This window comes from Olea europaea, chromosome 2 (genome assembly GCF_002742605.1).
Source record: "Olea europaea var. sylvestris chromosome 2, O_europaea_v1, whole genome shotgun sequence".
NCBI classification, from domain to species: domain Eukaryota; kingdom Viridiplantae; phylum Streptophyta; class Magnoliopsida; order Lamiales; family Oleaceae; genus Olea; species Olea europaea.
Window position 1 is genome coordinate 9,001,597 of NC_036238.1, and position 5,795 is coordinate 9,007,391.

The following is a 5,795-nucleotide window of genomic DNA, read 5'->3' on the forward strand; positions in this document are numbered from 1 at the left end:
AGAGGGAGTTTAACATTTCAAAAATCAGAAATTTTATTTTAATTAATATTTCTATAAAATAAATATTATTACTCACAACCCTAATTCACTTTCTCACATTTCTCCATTCTACCTTAAAACACCCCCCGCCTCCTTGATGAAAAAGAAAATCGTTGGTTCCTTCTCTCTCTCAACCTTTCCCCGGCAACACAACTCCGGCGTCAGAGGCGCAGTCGCCTTTCAAATCGGTGGAGTTGAGGCTCAGCGCGGCATTTCCATCAGCGACTAGCAGGGATTTGTGGGCTCATCTACTTCGACAACGATCTGGAGTGAGCCACCGCAAGACGTATTCTATCATAAGTCGTTCCTGCCATGAAAAAAAGTGCAACACCAATAAATCCATGAGAGATTATTTGTAAAAGGGCTCCATTGAGCCCTGTATCGGTGATAGAACCAATTCCTATCTTTTCTTTTTTGTCCTTCTCCTTTTTTTCTTCTCTTTTTGTTTGCTCTTCTGTATACTCTACCGAGAGGCTCAACTCGAAGGAATCAGCGAAGAAATTTTGTGTTATATATGGTAATCCTTTTAATATCCAAATTGGATCCGAAACTTCTTCGAAGATATGATTTCTTAAAACTGAGGTTTATTAGTTTTTAAGTAAGTACGTAACTCAACAAGAAATTTCCTTACCTGATATGATTCCTTGGAACTGAGATTTATTAGTTTTTAAGTAAGTACATAAGCAATCTGTCGCCGTTGCCGATGGTTATAGCTCTGGATTGGATGAGACGGTGGTTGCAATCGTAGTGGCGATGGCGGTGTGGTGGATTTGTGGTTGTGGTGTGGTAGATTTGTGGAGTTCTATAGTTGGTTTATCGTGATGGTAAGGTAGTGGTGCTGTAACGGCGACGGTGGTGTTGGTGTGGTTGTGGCAATGGTGCTGATAATGCTAGAGTTGATTTTTTGGTGGTGTTTGGGTGCAGTAGTTGTGGTGGTTTTTGGTTGTTAAGAGAGTGGCAGTGGTAGCTAGCGGCAGACGGCGATGGTTGTGGTAGTGGATGTGGTGGTGACAGTGAGATGCTAGTTGTCATGGTCTGTTGAGGTGGGTGTGTTGATTTGTTTGAGACAATGGTGTTGCTGTAAGGTGATGGTGATTGTGATTCTAGCGGTGATGGTGATTCTGGCGGTGATGGTGGCGTTGGTGATGTGGGAGGCACTGGTTGTTTGGTGGTGGTCACAGAATAATTGGGTAATTGTGACCATTAAATTGGTTGATCTGTAACCAATAAGAAAGATAAATTTTGATAAAAAAAGAATGCGTGGCTTAAAAAATTAATAATTTGTGATTGTTTATTAAGTTTTGACTTATAATATTTGGAGAAAAAACCCCAAATGGTCATTGAACTTTGTCCAAAGTCCCCAAAGAGGTCACCGAACTTCAAAATATCCCTAAGTTGTCACTGAACTTAGTTCGAAGTCCCCCAAGAAATCACTGAACTTCAAAACGTCCCTAATTTGTCACTGAACTTTGTAAAAAATTCCTAGGGGGTCATTGAAATTTGCAAATTACTAAACTTTGTGAAGATGAATGGGTCTCAATTTGCAAACTTCAGTGACCTCCTAGGAACTTTTTGCAATGTTCAGTGACCATTTAAGGATGTTTTGAAGTTTGATGGCCTCTTGGGGGACTTCGTGCAAAGTTCAGTAACTACTTAGGGATGTTTTGAAGTTCAGTGACCTCCTGGGGGACTTCAGGCAAAGTTCAGTGACCATTTGTGGTTTTAACACATAATATTTGTGATCTGTAACCTATAAATAAATTGTGATTTATAAATTTTTGATCTGTGACAGACGAACAAATTGTGATCTACAAAAGTTTTGAATTGTGACATTAAAATAATTTGAGACATTAAAAAATTTTGATTTGTGATCAAAAAATAATATGTAACTAATTAAATTGTGTGAATCTGTGACCAAATTGTATAGATCCGTGACATTAATATATTTAATTAATAAAATATATAATTAATTAATTAAATTATAAATAAATTTTAATGAATATCTGATTTTTGAAATTTAAAATTTATATTCTTACTTTTGAAATGGCTAATAGTTATCCTCTTCGTTATGAAATTTTCGTTAGAATTATCCTAATTGAGCCCACTTTGAAGCCCGTAGTAAATTGCGAATTATGGACTCAGGGAAAATTTAATTTGGATAAGTTAAATCCGAGTTTTAGCCGTCTAAAGAAATTTATGAAAAATATAATTAAGGGATAATCTAGTTCGATTCATCTTCTGATTTGTCAAGTATTTGGTTTGTGATAATTAGTAGTCATTTTGTAATCCTAATCTATTTTAATTAAATGTAAATCCTTAATCTTGTAGGATTTCAATTAAGACAGAGTTCTCTATTAAAGTTTAGGATTAGATTAGTCAAGGACCGTAATTAATTTAAACTAGTTAAATTGTTGTTTGTTTGAATTAGAGTAAAATATGTCTAATTCATGCAATTAGGAGATTCAATTTATTTTATTTTCACGTATGCATAGGATATGCAATCATAATTCTGCTTTAGTATAATTCCAGTCAATATGGAACTTATCAAAATCTAATATAAAATTTCCAATCAGAGTATACCAAATAGGATCCTAATCCAATTCTAGGAAAGAGTGCATGGGATTTGAAAATTCAAATATTAGTTAATCCTATCGTGATTGCATTACACAAAATTTTAGTTCACTGTCTACAACGCATTGAACCTAAAGCATAATACAATATATTTTATTCTTACACACCATGTGCTAAGAGGAAATTTCAGAAAAAACAAGTTCCCACAATTTGCATTTCAAGTGCATGCAATTCAGGATTTATTATGAGGTGAGGTGCTCAATGTTATTAGTGATTTTTCCACATCTTTTTAAATACGTTTGTTATGTATGAATTTAATTAATTCAGTTCGTGGCTCATTTAAAGAAATCATGATACATTTTAACGCGTATTTAAGGGTATTAGCTAGCCTTTAGGTTTTTTTGCATCGCTTGCTAGAATTATCATTTGTCATGGTACGATAATTCTTATTTTATGTTGGTAAGAGAATTTATGCATAATTTCATGTTTGATTTAAATGTGGAGTAGTAAGCATCTCATTAAATATAATTCGTTATACTCATTCCTCTTTATTTACAATTACAGGTAAAAATTTACATCCTAGATGGAGGTGGATGGATGGATATGCAGGACCAATGGATTCTCGACACAAAGTACATTATTTGTTGAATTTAATTAGTTTTGGAGTAGTATTATAATTTTTAATTAGTCCTAATTTTATAGCATGTCAAAACTAGTTTTGTTAACGTTTTGATGAAAGATTGTTAAAGGTTGTTCAATTTTATTAAATATGTCATCGTATTGAAATTTATTATTTTAAGCACGCTATGAAATTCATGATTGGTAATACTTTGGGTTGCTAGAATTCAGGGCGTTACAAATTCCTAGCATATGGTAATTACTTCGTTTGTACTTAACAAAAAACACTCCACAGAAATATTTTCAACATGCATAGAATCAACATTTTTCTAGATAACATCCTTTAACAACTCAATCAACCCCAAACTTGTCTCACAATATGGTTAAGTGAAAGAGAGGAGAATTTAAGATTGATAAAAATTTAACAACTCACAACCTAGTTCTTACCAATTCAAATATCTTTCCATTGATCAAAGATTTTCACATTTAGATAACAATCAATCATGACGATTGTGTTTAAAGTAATTTAAGATCTTATAATGGATAAGCAGATTTTGAAAATTTAGGCACAAGTAGCATGTTTTATCATAGCTCAAGAATCAACGATAGTTTCAAACATAAAAAAATCCTATGTTGGCAAGGCTATCTATGTCGACACAAAATCATAACAGTTAGAGCAGAATCACCACCAAACTTAAATCACACGTTACCTCATTGTCGAAAAGAACGTGATAAAAGATAGGGATAGTGAAACTTCCCGAGTCGGACATTTATGAAGGGATACCAATGCTTGATTTGGACTTGTGATGCTCTTGATAGACTTGGGCAAATGACCTTCTTGTACAACAATTGACAAACAAAACTTGTTAGGAACCCATATGTGGGACTTCAAAAATTACCTACAAAAATAATGGTAGATAATCAAATAAATACACGAAATATATAAAACTAAATAAAAGGCTTAAAAGTTAGAAAATTGGGATGCCTCCCAATAAGAGCTCTTTCTACATTCGTTAGCTTGACTTTAGTAACTAAATCATGGACACTTGCCCATTTTGTCTTCATTTGGCTTTGTTCAACTTTTCATTATTTTTTTCAACACTCAACATTGCTCCTTTCGTTACAATAGGACTTGCATATTCCATCCAATACAATTCAACTATGCAAGATTCCACTTCCTCGTTGGATTTGATCACAAAAACAAATTCTTGGCAATCAACTAAGTCTGAAGAGTGTAAGTTGATTTTCTCTTCATTGATTGCTACATCTTCATTTAGATTTGTTGTTATTAATTTTTCATTCTCTTCAAGTTCTTCTTCAATACTTGACTCATTTTCGGATTAAATGATCGATCTGCCATCAAACTCCACGAGCAATGGCAAGTCTTTCACATTAACTCCGTCAAGATGATTGTACCCCACCTTTGAAATCTATTCAAATATCTGTAATCTCCCACAAGCATGTCCTCTTCATCCACCTTGTAAAGTTAATGGTAATACTTTGCAAGTACTTGCTCATTCAATAAAGGAGGACCATCTCCCGAGAATTTGATGTCCTCATTCCAATCATCAGGTACATAATCTCCTCTGAGCATGTAACTTTCATCGAAATTGTCCAGTGCTTGTTTTTGATATTTTAAACATTGTCTAAACCAAATAAGTTTCAACATTAGTGCATCAATGTACAAATACAAGCATTGCACTAAGCAGTGCATCATTTAACAAATTTCACATCTTGGATCACCTGCAAACATATATCCATAATCAATGTTGAGATTTTTCATTGCAATAATTTTTTATGTTACCATGCTTGAACCATGAAAATATCTAAGAAGTACATGGAAAGAATACCAACACAAAAAAGATTAAAACTGTAGGGGTTAGCCAAAAAAATATAAAAATTAAAGAAAACAAAAGTAAATAAAAAAATTTGTGTGAACAAAAATGATCTAGAATGGTAATCAAAGTAAAAAATTCTCCGCCAACTATGCCAAAAACTTGTTCACTAAAATCGTATACTGCAAGTTTATAGGTCATGTTCAAGTAATAAAATTGTATGCTACAAGCACAATAAAGTTGTTTACCAACTCGAGAAAAGCTAGTAGAATTACTTATTGTATAATAGCAACTTGAGATTCCTAATCAATTAAACAAGCAAAAATTGATTTTTTTCCCTAGAAAGCACATTTTCTATCCTCTAAATTTTTTTAACCTTAGTACTTGTTGACCCCAGAATATGTTGCCAACAGATGCCGAACCCACCCGTGCACATATAAGCGAAAGTCTAATACGTAAAGACACGTAGACGGTCTAAACGGATAGATCAAAGGCGTGAGAGTAGCTCAACAGCGCGGGACAAGAACGTTCGAAATCCGGCGAGATGTTCGTAGACCGATTGTACAATAATTATCAATCGATGTTTGTAAATGTGTAAACTCGTATTGTGTTGCAAGGTAATAAGAGAGTTGAGTAAAGTATTGTTCATTGTATTAATTCTTGCCTTAGCCTTTTAATGTTATACAAGGGGAGTATTTATAGTAATACATGTAAAATGGTGGCCTTTGGATA